The following is a 27,614-nucleotide window of genomic DNA, read 5'->3' as shown; positions in this document are numbered from 1 at the left end:
ATCTGCCAGGAAATTTCAAAAAATTGAATATTTGGAATTGTCTCGAACGTTACCGAACTGTTGTAGTTCATTCATTTAACCGCCGCGCGGGATTAGCCCAGCGGTCTTGGGCGCTTCAGTTATGGACTGTGCGGCTGGTCCCGGCGGAGTTTTGAGTCCTCCCTCGGGCATGGGTGTGTGTCTTTGTCCATAGGATACTTAAGGTTAAGTAGTGTGTAAGCGTAGGGACTGATGACCTTAACAGTTAAGTCCCATAAGATATCACACTCATTTGAACATCTGAACATTCATTTAACCGTGGGATGTGTTCTGCCATCTTGGTACCCACATATCATTTTAATTCTTTTGTTCAAAATGTGTGAAATCTTATGGGACTTAACTGGTAAGTTCATCAATCCCTGAGCTTACACACTACTTAACCTAAATTATCCTAAGGACAAACACACACACCCATGCCCGAGGGAGGACTTGAACCTCCGTCGGAACCAATTCTTTTGTACATTGTTATTTCAAGGAAGGGGTTTTTGGTTTCATTCTGCGGCGTCACATTAATAATGGGTATTTAAAAGAGGCACCATATAATCAGTGGACATCTCATTTACCTTTGCACATTTTTGGTTTATTAACAGTGCGAGTTGGCCCTTGTATTCCATTTTGTTATATGTTTTTAAGACATCTTCTTATATGTGTTCTAGAAGTGCCCAGCACTTGCGTTGCTCGACCGGTGTGTGCCGCGGTGCGTCCACACTGATGACCCACGCCGGGGTTTGAATCCTGTCTCCAGATGTGTCACTGGGGAGCGCGCTAGCTTTGTCCTGCTGTAGCAGCTGGCCTTTGTTACTGCACTTTTCAAATTGTTATTTTGTTTGTCAATTTACCGCAGAATTGCGAGGTCAAATAAGCTTTATTATTGCTACGAATGAAGTTCAGTTTCCCACTGCCCGGTACTTCCAGTACTGAAGCAACCACTACTGTTCAATCTGTACATCGAAGACACAATAATGTAAATAAGAGAAAGGGTTCAGCAATTTAATTACAGTTCTGAGTGAAAGATTATCAATGATACGATGTACTGACGACATTGTGTACTGTTTCTCCTGGGTGGACTTGGGTTTAAAAAAAGAATGTAAACTAAATATTACGACAAATTTTATAACTAATCGACATGTACGCCAAAGAAGAAGAGATAGAACTACAATGAACATGACATTCCATGGTCTCTTGCGCTTCTATGTATGAAATATCTTTCCTTTGTCATTTGCTTATCTTAACTGCTTGCATTCGGACCTAAGAGGACGTTATTGTGTAAAGCTCACCTTGTTGTACCAGCTGATAATGTAAATTGTACTTAAAACCTGGAAAATATAATGGTTATTTTGTCAAAAGAATTTGTGTATGTTATCAGTCTATTGTAAATCTGATACCTTTATTGTCTTAAGGAGATATGGGCCTTAACAAACAATTTTTATTGTTAGGCGCCATCTTAGAAAAATCTTTAACATTTTTCTTTTAGCTCATCTACGAGACGTGCCGTCGGTTAGGACAATTAACTTTATTTCAAATCCCATGAGACCGGAGGCAGCTACTAATAATTTAACAAGTTTATTTACAGAGTTTCTTTATATAACGAGATAACATCCAATTCAGAAAAGGTCTGGTCACAGGATTCCAGTTCCATTACAGGATTTCATTTGTAGATGCTACTCTTTTTATCTTATATTTGGGAATCGAGACGAAACCACGATGTATCGACGATTACGTAACTACCCTGAGAACTGAGCTACTTTACTGAGTGCTTATACACGTCGGGCTAAATTAAACAACGTATTACACAGTTAATAATATTCCTACATTAGTTATTTCGCTTTTATGCTGAGCCATTGCATTAATGTGTGTTTCTTTTTTGTATAAGTCACGGCTCATATTTTATTTTATTACATTACACTAAGAGTCACAAAACAAATAATTTTTTTATATTGTATTACATTACAATTGCTATCCTCAGGGAAAGTGAACGAGAATTGCAGTACCGATTAAATGAATTGAACAGTCAAATGAGCCCACGCAGTTGATTGAGTGTAAATTACTACGAAACTTTATGATCCAAAGAGAAGTGTTGTGGACTACGGAGAGATTTGGTTTCGAAATTTTGTACTTTCGAAGAAGAGTCGGGAAACATGGTTCAAATGGTTCAAATGCCTCTGAGCACTATGGGACTTAACATCTGTGGTCATCAGTCCCCTAGAACTTAGAACTACTTAAACCTAACTAACCTAAGGACATCATACACATCCATGCCCGAGACAGGATTCTAACCTACGACAGTAGCGGTCGCGGGGTTCCAGGCTCAAGTGCCTAGAACCGCTCGGCCACTCCGTCCGGCGGAAACATGGTCGTTCCGCTCACATGCGTCTCGTGCAATGACTATGACGAGAAAATGGGAGAAATCAGGGATTATACAGAACTTTGCCAGCCGCGGTGGTCTAGCGGTTCTAGGCGCTCAGTCCGGAACCGCGCGACTGCTACAGCCACAGGTTCGAATCCTGGCTCGGGCATGGATGTGTGTGATGTCCTTAGGTTAGTTAGGTTTAAGTAGTTCTAAGTTCTAGGGAACTGATGACCACAGATGTTAAGTCCCATAGTGCTCAGAGCCATCTGAACAGAACTTTACCGACAATCACTCCTCTCACACGTCATTCTTGAATGGCACAGTGGAGAGAGCAAATGATATCGGCACCAGAAGTTCCCTCCACGACACAACGTAAGGAGGGTGCAGACGTTAGAGGTAGACATAGATCTTTACATGGCACGTGGACTGTTCCACGGTCCTCAGACAACGCATTCGCGTTGTCGAAAGACCCTATTCGGATCGTTGTATACAAGACAGCCAGCATTCTCCTTTCGCACCGTCAGGACAACAGCAGCGGTCTACGCAAAAGCGCAGCCTTTGAGCGCCTCTGGTCGGCCTCCCCAGATGACAGCAAGCAATGATTGCGCCCGGCGCTCTCCAAATAAACACGGGCGAGCGGACGGTCTCTCTGCACAGGCGGCGGCGCGTCGCTGCGAAAACACGCCGGCTGCGTCTGGAAAACAGCCCGGCCGGCCGCTGTTTGTGGAAACGGAGCGCCTCCCGGAAAATCGATCTTCCGGGAAAACAGGATGCCCGCTGCGGACCGGGTGCGAATCAAGGCAGCGCGTGACGTGGCGGGCGCTCCATCAAAGCGGCAGCCCGTATCGCTTACGCACGAACAGCCGCCCGAGTCTTCGATATCTTCCCCTGTTCCCTTCTGTCGTAAAGCTCCCGTGCCGGGGGACTGAAGCGATACCTTTCTGCCGCCTTCAGATAAATGGATTCTTCGAGGTCTCGCTTCCTACTCTGCGACCCTTCTTTGTTCCAGAGAATTAATTTGATGCAAAGGCTGTAACACCAACGACTGTAAATGTTTTCACCCTCATCAAGCTAATAGACACAGTACCGCAACGAACATCAATACTTCACTGACTTTACGTAGGTCAAAAACAGCCTGGACATCATCTCGAAACACTGCCTGAAAGACTAGTTGTATCTTCACAGATCGCCGCTCAGACTTCAACAGGGACGTAGTAATACCAGTTCGAAGGAAAACAGTTACTGACAGGTGTGAAATTACCGAACTAACAGTTTAATAAGTCATGATTGCAAAATAATAACACGAATTCTTTGCAGAAGAATGGAAAAACTGGTAGAAGCAGACCTCGAGGATGAAAGGTCTGGATTTCGGAGAAATGTGGGAACAAGCGGGACAATACTGACCCTTCGATTCTTCTTAGATGATGTGGTCGATTTAAACCGGGTGATGCTGAGGGAGTTAGACTAGGAAGCGAGACACTTAAAGTAATAGAGGGGTGTTGCTATTTGGGCAACAAAATGAATGATGATGTCTGAAGTAGAGAGGATAGAAAATGTAGGCTGACAGTAGCAAAAAAATCATTTCTGAAGAGGAGAACTTTGTTAATAACAAATGGGAGTGACGTGTTAGGAAGACTATCTGGGGCATAGCCACTACAGAAGTGAAACATGGACGACAAAACATTTAGACAAGAAAAAAGTAGCAACTTCTGAAGTACGGCGCTACAGAAGAATGCTGAAGATTAGCTGGGTAGATCACGTAGGAGCAGAATAGAATTGGGGAGATAAGACATTTGTGGTACAACTTGACTAAAGAAGGAACAGGTGATAGGACACATTCTGGGACATCAAGGGATCACGAGTTTAGTGCTGGAGGGAAGTGTGTGTGTGTGTGTGTGTGTGTGTGTTGTGTGTGTGTGGGGTGGGGTGGGGGAGTAAAAGTTGTAAAGGGAGACGAGAGATGAATACTGCAAATAGGTTCAGAAAGATGTAAGTTGTAATAGTTATTCGGCGATGAAGAGGTTCGCACAGGATACAGCAGCGTGGAGAGCTGCATCAAACCAGTCTTTGGACTTAAGACCAGCACCACAACAAGAACAACAACAACATAACAACAACAACATCGTTATCAATATCACCCCTTTCGTACGTGTACAAATATGACTGAAGGAGGAACAGAACCATAAGCTCACTAAGTTCGGAATTTGAAATCAACAAGTGTTCTACGAGTGCCCTCTGCCTACACGACAAACGTCCAAACAATAGTTCGATCCATATCTTACGTAGCAATGGTCATCACAGCAGTATTGATGCATTATCTGAGCTGTTCCAGTGTTCTTGGCAGTGGGGATACTTAAATACGATTCTTTATGTACCCTCAAAGGAAAGACTCAGAAGGCGTTAGATCTGGTGACCAGGAGGACCAAGGGAACAGAGCTACATCATCTTCAACACAACGCCGAATCTAGCGATGTGGAAGTTAGTCTTTTCAGTAGCGACCAACATCGATGCTCCAATGAAGAGTGCCCGATCTTGCTGGAGGAAGAAGTTCTGGGAATCAGCAGTGTCACAGTAACAACGACAACTGCAACATATCAAGAAAACAGATACCCATTCCTCACAGAAGAAAAGCGACTTATTCAGCTTCGTCTGTGATAGTGAATAGGAAACCTTCGGTGAATCACGTTCATGCGACGTAATTTCATGAGGAAGTTCAGTGCTGGACACTGGCACATTGTGGTAATCAACCTATCGAGATAAATGGTAGGTTGCTTCGTCGCTGAATATCAGTCTGTAGGCGAAATGTTCATTCACAAGTGCTTCCTGCATTGTGGTGCAAAACTGAAGACACTGGCCGTAATCTGCCTGTTGTCAACACTGTTTTTCTTTTCATAGCGTTATAGCTCTGTGAACGCCTTAGCCTCTTAAACAAGTTGTTCATTTTTTCCATGTTGTTGGTGTAGAGCGTTAATGATCACACTAAATTTAGTATCTGCCAATGCGCAAACATATTGCTTATTGCTTGGGCCGGTTTAGAGACTTTTATCATTTCCAATAGCTCCTACTACTTATTAACCTATGGCTGCGTTAGAACGTAGAAAATGTGACCATCCCTTCAAAGTTCCTGCTAGGGTCAAAAATGCTCAATCTTATTATGTTCTGACGCAATCACCGGCAAACTATTGGAATGCGTGAGCTTTAACTCATAACCTCTGTAGTAGTCTAAAACAAGTTTTCTCCATTTCAGTCCTTCATCTTTAACTCAAATAGTTTTATATAATATTCCACTGCTTTCCTTATCCTTTTTATACCTTGTTGCAGTTGGCCTCTATTCTCAAAAAATCCCTTTTTTTCTTTTTTTGTTCTTCCAGTGTCCATCACAAGCTAGCTAGTCTGCTACATTTTGTTGATCTAGCTAGAGGTAGTTCTTTGTTTTAGGCGGTCCAACTTAACCTTTGCTTTAAATCTCTATGTACCATTACTATCCTACACTACCTGTATGACTAATATCATGTGTTACTATCGACAAACAGTGAGTGGGCAGATACACTGCCTACCCCGATATCGAATGCAGCCTGGTGGCGTAACGGGAACAGTATGTCTACGATAGAGTAGCAAGTGGGAAATGCACTGACAGCAACTTCGACAAAAGGGCAGCTTGTTAAGCGCCCGTGCCTGGGAAAGAGCACCTCGGCGATGCTGGTCGGTTGTCAGCGCTACTGTCACGAGCATTTATGGAATGTGTTTGGACTGTATAACCATGGCTAGGCGACGAAGTATAGGCGGCGATCTGTGACATATCTGATTTTAAAGGGCAATGCGGGTGCAGGCACCAGTGTTTCGGGGCACATTGTTGAAAATTGGGCTATGGACCAAACGACGTCTTGATGTTCCCAACTTGATCCAACGACATCGTCATTTACGATTACAGTGGGTACAAGATAATGGAGAATGGACCGTGGATCTGTACAAAGGTCTCTCTGAGTCGAATGAAATACGGTTCTCGTTATACCAGGTCGATGGCTGTGTTCGGATCCACCGTTATACGGGCAAACTGTTGTTCGGAGCACGTACCGCGCCACCTACGCAGGCCTGTGGAAACAGTACTGTGGTATGAGGGACATTCACTTGGGCTTCCATTCGATCTGTGGCAGTAATTAAAGGCACTATGATACCTCTCAACAACGTGGACATTACTGAAAATCACTCGTATCTCTTCATGCTTGGGCCGGCCGAGGGTGGCCGAGCGGTTCTAGGCGCTACAGTTTCGAACCGCGCGACAGCTACGGTCGCAGGTTCGAATCCCGTCTCGGGCGTGGGTGTGTGTGATGTCCTTAGGTTAGTTAGGTTTATGTAGTTCTAAGTTCTAGGGGACTGATGACCTCAGAAGTTAAGTCCCATAGTGCTCAGAGCCATTTTTTCTTCACGCTTGATGTCTTCCCCGTCGACGATGGCATCTTACAGCAGGATAATTATCCATGTTACTAGGCCAGAAACGCGCTATAGTGGTTTGAGGGACATTATAACGAAGTGACGAAATCCTGTCCGTCAAACTCGCACGATCAGTATCCGCTGAAACTAATGAGGGACGCTATCATGTGTCAGCTCCGCGCTCACAAACCGCCGAGTCATAATTTACGGGTATCTGCTTGTAAGTCCTACGGAAAACTACCAACGACTTTTCGAAACGAAGCCACGCAGTATCTCTGTTTAATTGGGTTCCAAAGTTGGGCCGAACGTTGCCAAACAGGTCGTCATAATGTTTGGGCTCATCAATGTATCTGTCGACGTAGAAATGTAGCGATTGGTGAGAGATGGATTGCTACACTGCGTTTCACGACGCTGCCGTAACTAGATAAACAAACAGGGTACTTATTCTTATAACTTATGCATTACTCGCCAATAGAAGTTCTATGTAGCTGCAATGTAAACAAAATGCAGTATCGCTGTTTTGATTGTTACTAGGTAGTGATTGTTACACGGCACGGGCAGGAAAGACAGTAGTCGAAAAATGTTTGCAGGTACCAGTATCTCTCCTACGAGTGCACCACTTGCAGAGAGTACAACGAAAATGAGTTTAGATCGAATTTTGGTGGGAGTAACTGCGGTACAGGCAGTGGTACAGCTCAGATTAGTTTCCTACAGATTTCGGTTTATTTCATGGCATGTTTACTGAACTGAACTTGCGTTATACGTCACAACGATCGGTCGGTAGATGTTGTTGTTGTGGTCTTCAGTCCTGAGACTGGTTTGATGCAGCTCTCCATGCTACTCTATCCTGTGCAAGCTTCTTCATCTCCCAGTACCTCCTGCAGCCTACATCCTTCTGAATCTGCTTAGTGTATTCATCTCTTGGTCTCCCCCTACGATTTTTACCCTCCACGCTGCCTTCCAATACTAAACTGGTGATCCCTTGATGCCTCAGAACATGTCCTACCAACCGATCCCTTCTTCTGGTCAAGTTGTGCCACAAACTTCTCTTCTCCCCAATCCTATTCAATACTTCCTCATTAGTTATGTGATCTACCCAACTAATCTTCAGCATTCTTCTGTAGCACCACATTTCAAAAGCTTCTATTCTCTTCTTGTCCAAACTATTTACCGTCCATGTTTCACTTCCATACATGGCTACACTCCATACAAATACTTTCAGAAATGACTTCCTGACACTTAAATCTACACTCGATGTTAACAAATTTCTCTTCTTCAGAAACGCTTTCCTTGCCATTGCCAGTCTACATTTTATATCCTCTCTACTTCGACCATCATCAGTTATTTTGCTCCCCAAATAGCAAAACTCCTTTACTACTTTAAGTGTCTCATTTCCTAATCTAATACCCTCAGCATCACCCGACTTAATTCGACTACATTCCATTATCCTCATTTTGCTTTTGTTGATGTTCATCTTATATCCTCCCTTCAAGACACTATCCATTCCGTTCAACTGCTCTTCCAAGTCCTTTGCTGTCTCTGACAGAATTACAATGTCATCGGCGAACCTCAAAGTTTTTATTTCTTCTCCATGGATTTTAATACCTACTCCAAATTTTTCTTTTGTTTCCTTTACTGCTTGCTCAATATACAGATTGTATAACATTGGGGAGAGGCTACAACCCTGTCTCACTCCCTTCCCAACCGCTGCTTCCCTCTCATGCCCTTCGACTCATAACTGCCATCTGGTTTCTGTACAAATTGTAAATGGCCTTTCGCTCCCTGTATTTTACCCTTGCCACCTTTAGAATTTGAAAGAGAGTATTCCAGTCAACATTGTCAAAAGCTTTCTCTAAGTCTACAAATGCTAGAAACGTAGGTTTGCCTTTCCTTAATCTTTCTTCTAAGATAAGTCGTAAGGTCAGTATTGCCTCACGTGTTCCAACATTTCTACGGAATCCAAACTGATCTTCCCCGAGATCGGCTTCTACTAGTTTTTCCATTCGTCTGTAAAGAATTCGTGTTAGTATTTTGCAGCTGTGGCTTATTAAACAGATAGTTCGGTAATTTTCACATCTGTCAACACCTGCTTTCTTTGGGATTGGAATTATTACATTCTTCTTGAAGTCTGAGGGTATTTCGCCTGTTTCATACATCTTGCTCACCAGATGGTAGAGTTTTGTCAGGACTGGCTCTCCCAAGGCCGTCGGTAGTTCTACTGGAATGTTGTCTACTCCGGGGGCCTTGTTTCGACTCAGGTCTTTCAGTGCTCTGTCAAACTCTTCACGCAGTATCGTATCTCCCATTTCATCTTCATCTACATCCTCTTCCATTTCCGTAATATTGTCCTCTAGTGCATCGCCCTTGTATAGACCCTCTATATACTCCTTCCACCTTTCTGCTTTCCCTTCTTTGCTTAGAACTGGGTTTCCATCTGAGCTCTTGATGTTCATACAAGTGGTTCTCTTATCTCCAAAGGTCTCTTTAATTTTCCTGTAGGCAGTATCTATCTTACCCCTAGTGAGATAAGCCTCTACATCCTTACATTTGTCCTCTAGCCATCCCTGCTTAGCCATTCTGCACTTCCTGTCGATCTCATTTTTGAGACGTTTGTATTCCTTTTTGCCTGCTTCATTTACTGCATTTTTATATTTTCTCCTTTCATCAATTAAATTCAATATTTCTTCTGTTACCCAAGGATTTCTACTAGCCCTCGTCTTTTTACCTCTGCTGCCTTCACTACTTCATCCCTCAAAGCTACCCATTCTTCTTCTACTGTATTTCTTTCCCCCATTCCTATCAATTGTTCCCTTATGCTTTCCTTGAAACTCTGTACAACCTCTGGTTCTTTCAGTTTATCCAGGTCCCATCTCCTTAAATTCCCACCTTTTTGCAGTTTATTCAGTTTTAATCTACAGGTCATAACCAACAGATTGTGGTCAGAGTCCACATCTGCCCCTGGAAATGTCTTACAATTTAAAACCTGGTTCCTAAATCTCTGTCTTACCATTATATAATCTCTCTGATACCTTTTAGTATCTCCAGGGTTCTTCCATGTATACAACCTTCTATCATGATTCTTAAACCAAGTGTTAGCTATGATTAAGTTGTGCTCTGTGAAAAATTCTACCAGGCGGCTTCCTCTTTCATTTCTTAGCCCCAATCCATATTCACCTACTACGTTTCCTTCTCTCCCTTTTCCTATACTCGAATTCCAGTCACCCATGACTATTAAATTTTCGTCTCCCTTCACTATCTGAATAATTTATTTTATTTCATCATACATTTCTTCAATTTCTTCGTCATCTGCAGAGCTAGTTGGCATATAAACTTGTACTACTGTAGTAGGTGTGGGCTTCGTATCTATCTTGGCCACAATAATGCGTTCACTATGCTGTTTGTAGTAGCTTACCCGCATTCCTATTTTCCTATTCATTATTGAACCTACTCCTGCATTACCCCTATTTGACTTTGTGTTTATAACCCTGTAGTCACCTGACCAGAAGTCTTGTTCCTCCTGCCACCGAACTTCACTAATTCCCACTATATCTAACTTTAACCTATCCATTTCCCTTTTTAAATTTTCTAACCTACCTGCCCGATTAAGGGATCTGACATTCCACGCTCCGATCCGTAGAACGCCAGTTTTCTTTCTCCTGATAACGACATCCTCTTGAGTAGTCCCCGCCCGGAGATCCGAATGGGGGACTATTTTACCTCCGGAATATTTTACCCAAGAAGACGCCATCATCATTTAATCATACAGTAAAGCCGCATGCCCTCGGGAAAAATTACGGCCGTAGTTTCCCCTTGCTTTCAGCCGTTCGCAGTACCAGCACAGCAATGCCGTTTTGGTTAATGTTACAAGGCCAGATCAGTCGGTAGATATTAATCCGGATTTTTAGGAATTAGTACAACCTATTAAAAACAAGTGAACAGTGGACTCGGTTGGGCCATGTTTATATGGGAATAGAGTTTTTTTAGCGTTTCTTCAAACACACGGTCCTTCCCTCCACAATAAATTTGCTGCTGCTCCTTCTACGAGGTCGTGCTGAAACGTAAGGCCTCCGAATTTTTTGTTCTCAATATCGGCTGAGGTATTACGTGTCATGCCTTTTACTCGGTCGATTTTCCTCTTCGATGACGCAAGCTGCAACCGTCTTCCGCTAGAGGGCTCTGAACTGTAGCATATTAACATGGCGGTGTGTAATGGAACCACGCGGTGCGTGAGAAAATTGAAAGCACGAATTGGAAGAATTGGTTGTAACGCTGGAAATGCATATCCTCTTGTTTCCATCTAGTGTACTGTAATTTTTTTTCCTTGTTTTGTTACCTCAAGATATGACATTTCTGTCTCTTTATATATTGTAATTGTTTTACTGTTTGTATATATATATATATATATATATATATATATATATATATATATATATATATATATGCATTTATGTCGATGTATAATTGGTTTGTTTCGTAAATATCATTTGTATTTTTACGCTGGGTCTTGCCTAGGGAAAACTGCTATCGAACGATTACGTCGATAGGTTGTGTGAAGAATCAAAGTGTGTAGGATCTTTGGTAGTGTTAACTCTGAGCAGAGAGAAAGGGTCTGGCTGGAGTAGCGAGTGGAGTAGGTGTGTTGTGTGACGCTCCCGCGAGTTGCCGCGCTTTCGGGGTTTGGCAGCATGTAATTGCGCTCGACTTGCGATGATAGTTTCTGACATGGTGTCGCGGACGGGAAACATTAACTAGCGCACATCAAGAGCCCGTTTCGTCTGGTGACCGTGTCGAGAAGAAGGCGCGCCAACATCCAGCTTCTGCAACAGCGACGGCCGACAATGAGTGACTGTCGCCACCTCCTCGATCGACGGCTTCAAACCTTCAATCAACCATCAAGGAAGACTGGAAGCAAGTAAAGTTTTAGAACTGTATGGCAGACCTCAGCTTTTCAAACTGTACCATTTTCGTAACTATAATTACAGCAACTTAGCATGAACCTTTGTTGCTCATTGTCCCAATTGCATTACCAAGCAGGGTCCCTTCCTTTTCCGGAATGAACCCGAGTGTCGTTGAAATTTAAACGCCAGCACTAAAGTAATATAGCTAATTCTATTTCACTGCTTTAATTTCAAAGTTCAGTTAGCTGGCTACAATATTCAGATTACACAAGCACAAATTAAGAGTGCGAGTTTTGTTACCATATTTTAGCTTACCTGTGACTGCAGCTCAGCTTGGTACGTACTAAATTTTACTATTGTTAATTGTTCAGAATCATTTAATTCAGGTTCAAAGTTAAATCTCTTATTTCTAAATTGCGTAGATTCAAGTAGCTTTAGAAATGATTGTTGAGGTAGTCCAAGACTAACCGTATTTTACTGAATTTCGATGTGCTTCAGAAAGAAAGCTCACTATTAACTTCAGTCACTAAATTAACTTTCGATTTTCCGGTTTTATTAATTCTTTTGCTAAATTAAGTCAGGGTGTAGCGAAATTTATTACTTCTGACAAACTTTCAGTTTTCACACTACGCGTGTCAACCTTCAGTTGCCACGCTTCTAGTGCTAATTATATGTGTAATAACCTTTCTTTTTCAGTTACTATAGTAATTGTCCTTAGGACTGGCGACCGTGATTTCCCCCAAATCTCAAATACCTAATTACCGCTAGTTAATTGTTAACGTAACGGCTGCACATTTACTTTCTTTATTAACTTTACCCCTTTTCAAAATTAATTTCCACCAGTTTCATTAGCACATTTCGTTTCATTTAGATGTAACCCTTTCCTCCCTCTTTACCGACAGGTTAACTTCGGTGACGATTGCTTTTCCAAAACTCCCATTAGGTACACGCGGTTTCATTTTTCACTGTCATTAAGGTCGGTAAGTGAGGGGGAGGTTACATGGTCCACACGTAGAGCACCCTCATCTTCAGCACAACAGTGCCAGACCACACAATGGAGCTGCGACGTCTGCAGCAGTCCGAGGCCTTGCGTTCACTGTCAATGACTATTCTCTAAACAGTCCCGACTTGGCCCTACCAGATCTTAATGTTTCCAGAACTTTTAGGACACCTTCGTGGACTTCAGTTTGATAGTGACGAGGAGATGTAAGCGGAGGTGAGTTTGTGGCTCCATCAAGAATATAATGGCGCTGTCAACAAACAGGTCTCTCGCTGCGAAAAATGTGTTCATCGCCAGGCTGACTATGTTGAGAAATAAACAAGTAGACGACGAATGGAGATGTACAATGTGGTTATAATTAAGCCCCGCAGTACCAGGGGGGGGGGGCAGCGACTTCGTGCTCACCTTTCTCTTAACACAATAATCTAGCACCGTACCAAAAATTTTAACATTTTGAAAAAAAAAACCATGTACTGCTAGGGTTAAACTTTCGTTCCTTCTGCCAGTGTAAACGAAAAATTATTTACCGTATGGGTACTCAAAGCTATAGAAATGATGTTCAGACTATGGGTTGTAGGATGCGTTGTTAGTGGTGTTACTGTCTTGACTTGCCGTTAGGCATCGGTACTGGTAGGGTGACGTAGGATTGAAATACAAACATTAGTGTGCATTACCGTTGCATAATGTCAATATGGGTCTCTCTACAAGATGGCTAGAGCTTTACTCATAAACCTTTTTTCTCAAAACAACAGCAAATGTTTTGCAACTCTTAGCAAATATCGAGTGGTCCTCTTTCCCCACCAGGATTGAAGAACGTGACTTGGAAGTCCGAATTAACTGGAGATTTGGAAACTACTCCTGGGATAGGCCGATGGTCAATTTCGCCACAAATTGTTGAAGAAGTTACTGTTCCCATGGCTGAGAATGCTGGACGCACTGTGCGATATTCAACCAGTGCATGAGATGTGTCACGACACCTGAACCTTCCATGATCCACCGCTCGAAAAGTGCGAATTGTGGAACTGTATCGCTACCAGCTTCACATTAGCAAGCACCTTTTGCCACGTGCTGCAGACATTCGAGTAGGCTTTGCTCTTACGTTTCTTGGAAGGATTGAAGTTGACGTCATGTGGCCTTGGAATATTTTGTGAAGAGGTGGAGAACACTTTATTCCTTGTTTATTTTTTGCGTGTCCTTACAAATGGTTCCATAAAGTTTCAGTGTCCTATGATCACTCGTTTTTCATGGCGTCCCCTCATTTAGCGAACGTTTACTTTTAAAGACTCTTTGGAATGTTTATAAAATTTGTCTTATTTAAAAAACTTTAAGACCTTTCGCATAAGAAATTTCTTTTCAGCACGTCCTCATAGTAACGTCAACAGAGGAACATAACTATTGTCGCAGGAGAAAGAACAGCCGGCAGCAGTCGTATGTGGGTGATTATGGAATTCTAATCTATCCTGCTTGTAGTGCTATGTTCAAGAACAGCAACTAAATAGCCATAGTTCCTTTCGCCATTGTCCATTTTGATTTGTGGCTGTCCACAACTGACCACAGAAATTAAATGTTGTGCACGAAATCAACTGACTGGCCGAGCATCAAGAAGAGCTTTGTCCTATCTGACGATTCACCGTATCAACGCAACATTGCTGTTGCTAGTTTCCTCGTCAGCTTCCGCTGTTAATTGCTGTTGCTGCCAATGATAAAGATTCTGCGGACGAAATAATATCAGCGTGTTTCATCAAAGATAACACCCACTGTCTGTACATGCTGCGTCTACTATTTGACGAAAACAAAGAGGCAAATTTTTAATTAAATCCAATTAAAATTACTGTATGAATGCTGCCCCTACTCACAAGTTACATATGAGAAATTGCGAACAAATCGGGAACAGCTCTTTGGAATTACAAATGCACACTTTAAGCTATGTCGCGCCTCGTACTCAGGTGGCTAGTCACAAGAATGGCCAAAGAGATTTTATGATGCTAATGAAATGCAACTAGAAGTGAGGAATTGGAATACGATAACTCCTGACTCGAACTGAGTCGGACGCAATTTGCGTGAAAGAGAGATAACGTGTGACTAACCAAACATGTTCGATACTCTGACTCACTATCAACTCGACCTGCTGAGATTAATGAACTGTAGTAAGAAGGCTACCGACTGAGGCCAAGGCGGACACGAATCGCGTGTGGAAAGAAAACACGCAAGTACCGAAACGCATTAGCTTGTAACAAATTGGTGCTCAGTTTCTTGGGGAATATCCGATACGAACTCAATGCAGTCGATAAAGTGGTTAAAGCCATTGCATGAGTACAGGCCTAACTTGTTATTCAAAACGTTAGGACCAGAAATATTTTTAATGCTGTAAATTAGTGAATGTAGCATGCTGAAACAATTAGAGAGGAACGGCCTGGCCTAGCGATTTTCTTATAGTACCGATTCTTAATTCCCTGACACATCTGTTCCTTTCTGTGTACAGTATGTATTCAGTTATGGGCGAATCGTTACTGGGTAGGAGCATGATCGCTTTTCTTGTCTCGCGTGTTTTCTCTTCCCAGGTAGTTTGTGCAATGAGACATTCCATACACAAAGTATTGAGTTCTTAGAATTACAGTCAACGATAGTAACTGTAATATAACTTCTAAAGAACTGCACCATTTTCCTCATCGAACTGAATACATATTTCGACACCTATGTGTGATATGTGGAGCTCGTATTTACTGTTAAAAAGTTAGGTAACGTTACAAAAAAAAAGCAATGAAAATTTATTTTTTAAAGGAAGGACGCCACAAGATACATACTCATCATGAATGAGTGAACAATAAGGAAACGGAAGTTATAGTGGTTTTCGGGGGGCGAAGTTCCTTAAAAATTTCATTCTTAAAGAAGATAAAAGCGAAAATTGGAGTTTTCAGCTTCAATAATGTAATTGATGCTAGTTTTTTCTTATATTCTCTCCTGAAATTCTAAAGTTTGCTCTAGTTTTAAGCGTTTACGTTCAGTCCATATTTTTCCAAAAGTGTTTTCAAGATGAAAAGCGCACACACGCAGCAAAGAAAGACTCTGGCTTGTTTGAGATACACGTTGCATATGGAGTCCTAAAACATGAGGTTCTACGTAAGGATATCACATATATCATTACTTAAACGATTCATTATATAAAAAAAGATACGTAAATGAATATTTTTCATTGTCGATATTCCTAACTATATCTATTGAGAGATTCTGTAAACTATGGCGTTTAGTACTGCAACGATAGCCTTGTTTAGCCGGACTCGAAAGAAGACTAAGACACTTTTCAATATGTACTGTCTAATTTTTCTTAAAACACCGGTTGATTTCAGAAAACTGAGGCCCCTGTGAAGTTTCAGCTTTTTGAGGTACATTTACTAGAAAAAATTGTCAACCCCTCTTTCTGAAAAATCCTTTTATCTCGAAGATGTTTTGTGCTTGACAGAAAAGTATCTGTAGATTCTTAGAAGGAGGAGAATACCGTTATCTGACAGTGCTGAATGTGTTAATAAAAGGGTGTGCTGATAGTTCTGTTGATATAACGGAAATTGTTGCTCTAGGTTCGCAAAAGTCACATATGTTCGAATGACAGAAGAATTTCTTACACTTTGCGAAGCCACCAGATTTAGTGGTTAGTATGATTACTAAGTCCCTTATTGGCAAAGCTGAAAAGTCCTTTCCATAAGCCTGAAATTTCAGTTAAGAAAAATGAAACAGACTCAGCGAATAGGAAATATGGGAAACCAAAGGGAGCTCCACATCCATATCTCAAGATAGATTAATATGCTTAGGGTTCCGCCACGCTGTTTATTTCTATGCTGTGAATATTTCTGTAAATTTTAACAAATACACCACAAAAAAGAATAGTGCAATGAAACAATTTTTTTCTGAAAATAGGTTGGTTTTATTCAGGGTTACATTACAGCACATTATTTCTCACTCTCTCGGCTGCAAACAAAATCTCTGTTCAATGCGACGGGCTCACATCACCTTAACGGGAATGCCTGTAAGCCCGCAGGGTGCCACTCTATTGGTTGATGTTACAGCCAACGTCTTGCTGCATCAGTAGCGTCATCCACGAACTGTCTCCCGTGCAGTTCATCCTTCACTGGATCAAACAGACCGTAGTGGGAAGGTGCGAAATCCGGGCTGTAAGGAGCACGAAGAAAAACAGTTGAATGACGATTTGTGGGCTCCTATCTGGAGTGTAGACTTGTGTGAAGCTTTGCGTTGTCGTGCAGTTTGCATTTTTGTGGCGACAGACAGTATGAGGTCGTTTCTTAAATTTCCTGAGCGTAGCACAGTACACTTTGGAGCTGATCGTTGCAGCATGAGGGTGGACATCAAACGGAATAACCTATTCAGAGTGTCAGAAGAGGGCCGCCATTACTTTCATGGCTGAGGGTGCGGCTTTTACTTCGGAGGAGGGTTGGGTGGTGCTACGCCATGAATTGCCGTTTTGTTTGCGGTTCTAAGTGATGAACGCACATTTTATCGCCTGTGACCATGTTCGATAAAAGATTGCCGCCATCAGCATCTTAACGCGCTAGCCATTCAGCACGGGTGGTCATTCGTAGCTCTTTATGATCTTCCGTTAGGCAGCAAGGAACCCAGCGGACACACACCTCGTGGACAAGTGAGTCAGCACTACTAACAGAGACGTCCAGTTGTCCAGTGAGGTGTTTGATTGTGATCCGTTCATCACCTCGAATGAGAGTGTCCCAACGTTCCGACACTGCAGGACTCACAGCTGTGCGCGGCCGACTGGCACGCGGGAGATCGGACAGGTTTGTGCAACCTTGTTGCGAGGATAACTGACAACTTGCACAACAACTCATCGTGCTTTTGTTCAATGTTAGGTGTCCATAAACACTCTGCAAGCGCCTATGAATATTTGCTGTGCTCTGGTTTTCCGACAAAAGAACCTCAGCTCTCTGCATAGAAAGCAACTCCAGACGCCGATTTGAGGGCTACGTATGCCACCACTACCAGTCGGAACTTCATGAAACTATATGGCCTGAAGCAGGAATATTTCACTATATCCCTCAACAGATTCCGCCTTTTGGCAACCGGCCAACGAAGAAAAAAAGTTGCATTCTGTTTTTAAAAATATTTACGAATTGTTACTATAAATTCCCTGGAGAAAATGCACTTAAACATTAGAAATAATAGAATGAACGCTTTCACGATCGGATGTCATACCTCCTGGTAAATGTTTAAGGATGTGAGGTCGTGGTCCTAGAAACTCTTCTATTCCTGACGTTTTGTCCAGGACTGCGCTGTACATCCTTGCATGCTCTCCTTCCCTGAGTCTTGCCGACTCACCGGACTGACATCCGAGAGCGACATATGTACCGTAGAAAAGGGGGCGTGGTCGAAGTAACACGTGAGCAGAAATAATACTTGTCAGAGATAAAACTTAACTATCGATTGTCATCTTGTCAAAGATAAAATTGTGTAGCGATCCTGCAGAGCTGGTGTCCATATGTCGCTAAGTTTCATTGCCTCCTCTTTTCTATTAAAAATATCCTGTTGCTTATAAATTTCAGTGGCTTCTCTACATAGTCGTAGATTATAATTTGACGTTGTAATATAAAATTTATGTTTCAGAAAACTTCACTTCATGGTTTCCTGCCCTCGGGGTAGCCTGAAACCCCTAGAGGATGCGCCTCCAGGTGGCCGATCGGGGAACGCCTCTCAGATGTGGAGGGTAGGAGGGAGATCAAATACCTAACGCGGACCAACAGGCAGCTGCAGTGTCAGACTCAGAGTGAGCGACTGCAAACAGCGTCTGACCCTGAGTGGGCGGCTGGTATCATATGTGGAAAGCAACGGGAAGCTACCACATTACTATTCCACTATTATCAGGCGCATTTGGCGTGGGTCTCTATGTGCAAAATAATGATTCCGGAGGTAAAACACCCTCTCAGTCGGATCTCCGCGAGAGGCATACATCGAGGCTAATTGAGAGTGTAAAGATAAAGAAAAAGAAAAGTGGAAAAGCTAAGGACTGGTACATGGAACGTTCACACCCTCTCACAATCTGACAAATTGGAAAATGCGAACAAAGGGATGAGGTACAACAATATAGATATTCTTGGAATGTGCGAGGTGAGAGGGGAGGCAATGGTATGTTACAGAGTGATGACTACAAACTACATAATTCAAACGAGGAACAAAACAGAATGAATGGAGTAGCTATCATAGTAAAGAAGAGGAAAAAACCATGATAATGAAGTTAGAGTACATAAATAGCAGATTGATGATGCTGAGGTTGAAAGGTCACAAGAAAGATGTAGTTCTCATACAGGTCTACATGGCAACTAGCAAGAATTGAATCACTGGTGGAAAGAGAGAGAAGAAAAAGTCATGCGACATAGTAATGGGAGTTTGGAAAGTGGTGACTGGCGAAGGGAAAGACAGAGATGTGTTTGGAAAGTTTGGATTGGTTAACAGGAACGAAAGGGGTGCGAGAATGGTCCGATTTTCTAAGGAAAACTCATTGGTAGTAGGAAACACTCTCTTTGAACATCACAAAAGAAGACGGTACACATGGACATCGAATATAGACAATAGCAGATACCAGATCGATTACATACTAATACAGAGTAGACTCCGGACACGCATGAGAAATGCCAAGGCTTATACAGGAGCAGATATTAACTCTGACCGCAACTTTGTTGTAGCAGATGTGCACGATAGACTGAAAAGAATGTTAGTAGGTAAAGTGAGAGAGAAACTTAACTTGGATGCTCTAAAGGAAGAGGGAATAACCAAAAAGCTTGAAGAAGAGTTCCGAGACAAGTGGAAAATTAGAGAAAAGACAAAGGGCATAAATGAACAGTGGAACCAGTTCAGAATCACCCTGAAAGCAACCAGTAAAGATGTTGTTAGTTTGGTGAAGTGCAAGCGGAGAAGGAAAACATGGGTTACCTATGACATGATAGTGAAGATGACAGAAAGGAGAAAATGGAAAACGCACAAATTGATGAAGGAAACAGGCAATACAGAAGACTGAATAATGAACTGAGAAGAGTAACTCATCAGGCCAGGGAAAAATGGACGAGAGAAATCAGATCAGAAATTGAGACACTGGAGATAGAGGGCAAGTGCGAAAATATGTATCCAGTAGCCAAGGAAATAGTATCTCAGGGAAGGAAGAACAAAACAAATATGGAGATAGAAGGGCAAGATGGAGCTCATTTGAGTGACCTACACGCTGTTCAGAATAGATGAAGAGAATATATTGAAACTCTCTATGAAGCGGATCAAAGACCTTCCGATCTGCAGATTGAGAAGGAAGAATCAGTAAATGAATATGAAAAAGGAGATTTTATCCTAGATTCAGAGGTAAAAGAGGCATTGGAAGAACTTAAAAACAACAAAGCGTGTGGTTTAGCTTATATTTCGGCAGAAATCTTAAAGAAATCTTAACAGGGAAAATGAGTTGACCTCTGTTTGCAACTACATCCCTGACAAAGCGAAATGGCCAGAAGGCTTTCTCGTAAGTATAATAGTCCCAATCCCAAAGATAATAATCCCAAAAAATATGAATACCACAGGACACTCAGCCTAATATCGCAGGCAGCAAAAGTAGTTCTTCGAATTCTGAATAGGAGGCTATATGAAACGCTGAAAGAAACACATTGTGAAGAACAATACGGTTTCATAAGGGGAAAGGGAACACGCGACGTAATTGGACATCTAAGAACAGTCGGCGAAAGATACATAGAAAAGGGCAAAGAAGTGTATGCTGTCTTCATACCTCGAAAAATTCTGAACCACGACGACGGAAAAATACAATTTCACTTCCTTTACTAAATAGTAACGGATCAGATCGATAGGATTTTACAGAAGCATGACATCAGACCAGTCTTTAGGTCAACAAAGAAAATAAGCCAAGTACTCCGATCTGTGAAGGATAAACACCCCGCTTTGTCGACATGTGGTGTATACAAAATTCCGTGTACGTGTGGTAAAGTTTGTATTGGAACTACCAAGAGGAGCGTAAATATACGGCTAAAAGAGCTCAAAACTCTTCGCCGACTAGGAAAAATAAAGAAATCAGCTGTAGCAGAGCATGCTCTTCAGTCACGAAACCATGAAGTGAAGTTTTCTGAAACAGAAATTTTATCTACAACGTCAAATTTTTATCCACGACTATGTAGAGAAGCCATTGAAATTTATAAGCAACAGGATAATTTTAATAGGAAAGAGAAGGCAGTGAAACTTAGAAAACATACGGACAGTAGCTCTGCAGAATCGCTAGACAATTTTATCTTTGACAAGACGGCAATCGATAGTTAAGTTTTATCTTTGACATGGATTATCTCTGCTAATCACGTGTTACTTCGACCACGTTCCCTTTTCTACCGTACATATGTCGTTCTCGGACGTCCGACCGGTCAGTCGGCAAGACTCAACGGAGGAGCGCCTCTGAGGATGTCCAGCGCAGTCCCGGACGAAACGTTAGAAACAGAAGAGTTTCTTGGACCACGGCCTCACATCTCGAAAGGTTTACCAGCAGCTACATTAAAAATCAATTCGAAAGCGTCTGTCTCTTGGAACTTGATACTTACCTCACTCAGTGCGGATCAGCTCCAATCTACCTGGAGTCGAGGTCTTATCTTCAGCAGTGGGCTGGACCAATGCATCTGCAGCCGTGCCACCACGGGACGCATTGTTGTTAGCTTTCCAGTTTACCATTTTCCCCAGTGTACGTGAGCCATGCGCGGCTGGTGTTCATGTCATTTACTGTTTGTCATCTTCTTTTACGGTTCTGCCGCCTCGTTTTCTTATTCCATTTACTGCTGTCACTGACTTCTGGCTTACTTGCCCGTGAGTGGCAGCAGCAGCGCTTATTGATAACTGCACTGTCGTACCATCTCTGGATTAACCGATAGTATTTCCGGGTCGTCGTATGTCTGGAGTTCAGTTGCGGGCGGACCAGCAGTGGAATCAGGCGGGGGACGGACCAGCAACGCAGTCGGGCACGGGGCCCCAGTGAGGTCCGCACAGCCAGTACCAGCGGCGACGACCGTTGGTTGGTCGTTCGGACGGTCGTCTCATCGACGGCATGTATTTGGGTCGGTTCTGTGCAGAGGTGTCGGTTGTGTTCCCTCTGCATGGTAGGGTCCGAGCCAGTGCCTCCGGGACCTCGTCGGTCCAAAGGAAGTCAGTTCAGTTGGGAGCAGCAGTTGGGCACAGTGTTGGCAGTCAGTAGCAGGCGGGTCCACACGTGCAAGTACGCGCCGGCGCCGTGGTCGACGCAGACGGAAGGCCGTTGGTCGGTCGGTCGCTTGGTCGTCGCATGGCGACATGTGGTCTGCTGAGCAATGACACCAGTATCAGTCGGGGAAGAGTTGGCAGCCAGCAACAGTGGGGTCCGTGTGGTGTTAGTATTCGCCGGGACCACTGTCGGCGAAGGTGGGCAGCGGTTGGTCGTTTGCTCGGCCGGAGTCTCAGTCGACGACGTATTCTGGATCCTCTGGACGAACACAATTTTCCGAGTTGGGATGTGGTTGGACCTTGTTGGTTCGTTGGAACTGAGCAGCGACGCAGTCTCCACAGCGCGAAGCCAGGCCGGGGTTTTTGGCGGCGGGCACGCACTGTTCCATCTGGAGGCGCTAGCTGCGTGAGCGACTTTTCGCTTTCTTCCGAAGCAGGATCCTCAAGTTGAGTAATTAGTTACCTGTTCTTAAAACTCGACTGTTAAGATTTATTCGTTATTTGTGGATTGTTGTTTTCTCAGCCGATGACCGGTGGTATTGCCCTTATGTTATAACATTGCTATTCTTTAGTATGAGCCCTTCAGCCGAGATTTCATGAACTATTTGAAGCTAAGGCCCTCAGCCCTTTTAAATCGAAAGCCCTTTTTCCTAGGCTTTAAGCCGTTAAATTGTTTGGTTGGTATGCGTTCTTCAGCCAACTTTCAGCCTATTTAGAATTAACATTGAAAATCTTTGTTTTGGCCTTAAGCTGTAACACGGTTCTTGCTTAATGTGTGGCCTTCAGCCTATTTTTATTGAAGTAAATTCTTTGCTTAGGCCTTGGGCCATGGATTTTCGTATGTGGCTTTCAGCCGATTTAAATCAAATGAAAAGAGCTCCTTCGTTAAAACCTTGAGAGTTTTTATTCCTGCTTATGTTATAATGGTTTTAACTAATAAAATTTATATGTTGAGTGTAACTGACAGAAACTTATTTTGGCCCCTTTCCACAAATATAACCTCACCCGTTCTGTCCTGCTACTTCAGGGATTTCAGCACTAAAACTCAAATGCTGACACATGATACATTTTTATTAAACAACGGCACTCGAGAAAAGACCTTAGATTTTGATGAAAATTTGTGAGCAAAACTTAACGCACATTCCACTACAGTCACTATGTTGCACAAATGCTTGATATTGAACTATTATTGGGGAACATATCGGAAGATCTCAAACGTGAAAGAATTCAACTTATAGTGGCGACCATTCTGGCCAGAGCAGGGTTTGGCAAGCACGAAGACAAGCAGTAGATCCCTCTCCATGTGCAAGCGAGATTTATCTTTCTGAAATATAAACCCGGGATCGTTGTCAAGATGGGTAACAAAACGGGGCCTAGAATATCGTAGACTGTCGTAGAGTAAGTCCCGCTTCGAACTGAGCTCCAATGATCAGCGAAGACGTGTCTGGAGACGTCAGGGACAGCAGTGTGATACCAAGTTGCCTGTCACCAGCATTAGGCGCGACAACCAGGAGTGATGGTCTGCCATTTCTTTACATAGCATGATCCCTTTGGTTGTCATTCACAGCATCCTTACAGCATAGCCATTAGTCGACGATATTATTCACCATGATTTGTTGCCCTTCATGGCAAGTCATCCTGGGATTACATTTCAGCAAGATAATGCCTACCTGTTCACGGCCATAATTTCTTTTGCTTGTCTCTTCGTGCTTGCGAAACCCTACCTTGACCAGCAAGGTCATCGGATCTCTCTTCAACTGAGATCGTTCGGAGCATTATGGGCAGGGCCCTCCAACCAGCTCGGAATTTTGACCATCTATCGCACCAATTGAATAAAATTTGGCACGATATCCTTCAGTTCTTACAGAAAGGACAGCTGTGGACCAACGTGTTACTGACTTGCTCAGTTTGTGAAGCTCTTGTTTGTCAGTACATGTACATGGTATATACCGATTTTCGCCACAGTCGGATAATTTGCTTTTTTTCCATTAGAGGTTATCCTGATACTCTGTTTCTGTTGAAATAATGACTACTAAAAAAAAAGTGTAACACAAAGTTATAAGTTATACCGTTCTTTTCTGTTAACTTACTGCAAGCAAAAGCAGCGTTAATAAATTTTAGCAACATGGACATGAAATATAAATGGGAAACTAAATGTAGTCAAAATGTACTTAACTACAAACTAAATGTACTCAAAACTAAAGTAAGAAGAATGGCAAACAAGGAGCTCTATTTAATCTAGCGCACCGTGACATGATCTACAATGTGTGCAGTTTTTCTATAAATATTGATTTTTCAGTTTACAAAAACGGACTCGAATTTCAGTTGGTACAAAAACTCTTTCGCAGTGTTTTCCTTTGAGTAGTGCAGCACTGTTACGTGGAGTCCCGCGTGCTGCGTCTTATGTCGCTCAGAATCAACAGAGTTTTACGGAGTCATATAATTATTTACTGCTACTGCGTAAAACGAACCATGACGTATCCGCCGTAAAGAGTTTACGACTGCCAGTCCCACGAGGCACACCATATAAAATTTCGCCGAGGAAAAAAAATGATTGCCCAGCTCTGATCAGGAGCGCACGTCGGCAGTATCTGCCACAGGAAAATCGCAGTCAAAATCTCGACTGTATGTGATCAGTGTCGCGAAGCGCCCGACCGAATTCATAATTTGTGCTACACAGCGAGGAATATCGCGATGGCTGTTGTACCAACAAGCGCAGTAAACAGCTACGAATACACCGCAAAACCGCGGGTCGTGACCCAGAGTTTCATTTTTGTCCATCGTGCTAATGTTTCCGTAGTAAAAAGATGAAACAGTTCTGTTCGACGACATTCCAGCACCAGAAAAATATCCTGCTGATATAACTCAGAACGGACGTTAGCGGAACTGTTCTTGCACTACATAAATTATGTTCCCAAGACTTTAAATGAATATTAGAAAACTGTTAATATATTCTGATGAAACACTGAAATCAGGGACCCATGTTCATCCATAATAGCAAACTCTGTATTATAACTGAGCTGGCCTTTGACTGGAGCACAGGAAGTAGCTGCTTGTTAGTAACCTCACGAAAGGTAGTATTATTCAGCGCCAGAAATATGGAAGTTGGCAACTAATGCCGAAACCTGGGAGAGCAGGAGAATTGTCCTGGGTCACATTTCTTGGTGTCTAGCTGAATAACAACCTAAAACAGAATAGTAAATAAATAAATAGTGATATCCATACCTATAACACTATGACCTTTATAACCCATTATGATTGCTGTCAGTGGGTCAGTAATTCGTTCTACATACATCAACATGCATTTTGGTCATTTGATCAATAACATACAATGTCTGACAGGTAGCAAATCAAGTTTTAAATCTGACCTAAAAATCATTTCTCCCGGACCTCTCCTACTTTATGAATAGGATTAAAAAAACTTACGTATACATATCCTGTAAACTGATTCATTCCACATCATCTCGATAAAAGAGCCGTTCAAATAATCTGTAGAATATGTAAGTAACTGACGAAATCAGAAAAATCTGCTTTGAGAATATATATGATCACAGGTACTTTGCAGTGTGGAAGACTGAAGACATGTTTGCTAACTTATTTGGTATATTTTCAGTAATCATTTTTGTGGAATTGCCTCCTGGTCTAGTAAAGTTCAAGTAAACAACGCATTTATCTGCAAACACGAGCAGTAAAATTAATTTATTAAGTTGAAAATTGTACATTTTGCAGTGGACTTTTTGGATATTCTAATTCTTTCATTCTCTCCACAGTGAATTTACTAATTACTACCATTTCCACCCAAAGCAAAAATTAGCTTCATATGAACTGTGAATAACACAAACGCGATACGACAATAATTTTCTTGTAAAAATTACCTCTATGTCAAGTGTTCACCTAAGAGTCTGTCCTACAGAACAAGATCAGCGAAGACTGTAGGGTACCAGACAGGTTCATTCAGACCCACAACCATGTGGGAGACATCCAGTAAACACTATGTTTCAAGAGTGTTCCGAAAGATAAGGGAGAAGTGTCAGTAGTGGAAGAAGACAACGGACTGTACAGATTCCCGACTAAGAATGTGCAGCGCTGGCCGGGTGTGAGAGGTAAAGGAACAGGGTACCTATAGATTAGAAAGAAGTTTAAATTAGATGTGTTAAAGCTTAGTTACCCTACTATACAATAAACCATGTAAAACAGACCGACGTAAAAAGTAGGTCAATAATTATTATCTGTTGGTAAATAAGAGTGTATTACAGTACTGCAAATATGAAACAAGCACAAGAAAATAGAAGGCACGTAATTAGTAACACTAAGCGAAGAGCATTTGTTTTGTAGACCATCGCACTTAACGCTATTTATTTAGATAGCCATAAGAACAAATAGCACGTAGAGCTTTGGCAATAGTTAATTTTTTTTCTTCACAGAAAAAAACAATTTTCACTCTTCACTTTGTATTATTTTGCGCGCTCTTCATACATGTAAACTTTGTTCTTAGCTGTCATTTTTTCAGTAACTGTGGTATGTGTTTTTCCAAATTAAATGAGTCATCAGGTGAATTTTTAAACTTTTTATTGCACTGATTTTCCAGCATGATTCTTAGCAACAGACTTCCTGATAATTTCCATCACTATGGAAGCTACGATTGTGCGATTTATTGTTAATGCGAAGTAATAAATTAATTTCACTATGTATATCTTCGCGAACGTTGTAGGCGTACGTGATGAGGGGGTGAGGACCGGAATATCCACTAATACACAGCAGATGGTGTGATAGTATCAATGTGATGTGTGAACTGATATGGCCACTCTAGACGTAAACCTCTGTGGAACAGCAGTCTATGTTTAGAAGTTGAAGTATCCAGTAGATCAGTTCGAGTGAAATAACTCTGTACATGGTTATGAGCTTAGTGGGAATGATTTTAACGTACATAGAAACAAATGATGAATGTAGAGCAGCTTGCAAACATAACGGGACAGGTACCCAAGTCTGAGGTCCGCAGTGTACCTTCCATCAGTTCAGGGAAGCAGGGAAACTGGTTCCAGTCGTACAACGACTGGTGACTGCGATGGACTGTAAAGATTGTGGATGAGGAATCGTAGCTCGGTCAGCTGCACATGGAATAGCTGTCGTCCACGGCATTGTATGGAAAGTAATACAGGGACAGTTGTCACACCTCGTTCATTCACAGGTAATACAATGACTACCTCAACGCTACACTTGCGAAGATCCATTGACAAAGATCCGCAGTGAACGTGTGAGAGGAGATAGACAATTATTGATTAATATGCCAATTTCTGCTTGATATCCGCTTAACTCTACCAGTGAATACTGTTTCTCTGAGATAGACCCCAGTGATACTGGAAAATATCCCATTAGATCTTCACACACTTATGAAGCCCCAATTCAACTTACACCTATTGCCCGTGAACACCAGTATCAGCCGGCAACGGAAACTTTGCTAACAGGAGAAGAAGGGCGAAAGAGGAGGAGGAGGAAGCGAAGGACGAGGGAAGAGTGGTCCTGTTTGTTGGCTGACACCGTTTTTTGCTGTCAGATCATCTGAAAAATGTTTATTCGTGATACTTTGTGTGACCATAGAATATTTCCTGGCATGAGTTGTAACTCTGACATTATTCGTATACCAGGGCTTATA

General features: G+C 42.3%; 1 protein-coding gene across 1 annotated transcript in view; it reads right to left on the bottom strand.

Moving 5' to 3' along the window:
- LOC126176735 (metabotropic glutamate receptor 4-like) overlaps positions 1-27,614 on the bottom strand; it is an 848,202-nt gene that overhangs the window by 699,337 nt on the left and 121,251 nt on the right. The window lies entirely within an intron of this gene.

This window comes from Schistocerca cancellata, chromosome 3 (assembly GCF_023864275.1).
Source record: "Schistocerca cancellata isolate TAMUIC-IGC-003103 chromosome 3, iqSchCanc2.1, whole genome shotgun sequence".
NCBI lineage: Eukaryota > Metazoa > Arthropoda > Insecta > Orthoptera > Acrididae > Schistocerca > Schistocerca cancellata.
This window is presented reverse-complemented; position numbering and strand designations above follow the sequence as displayed.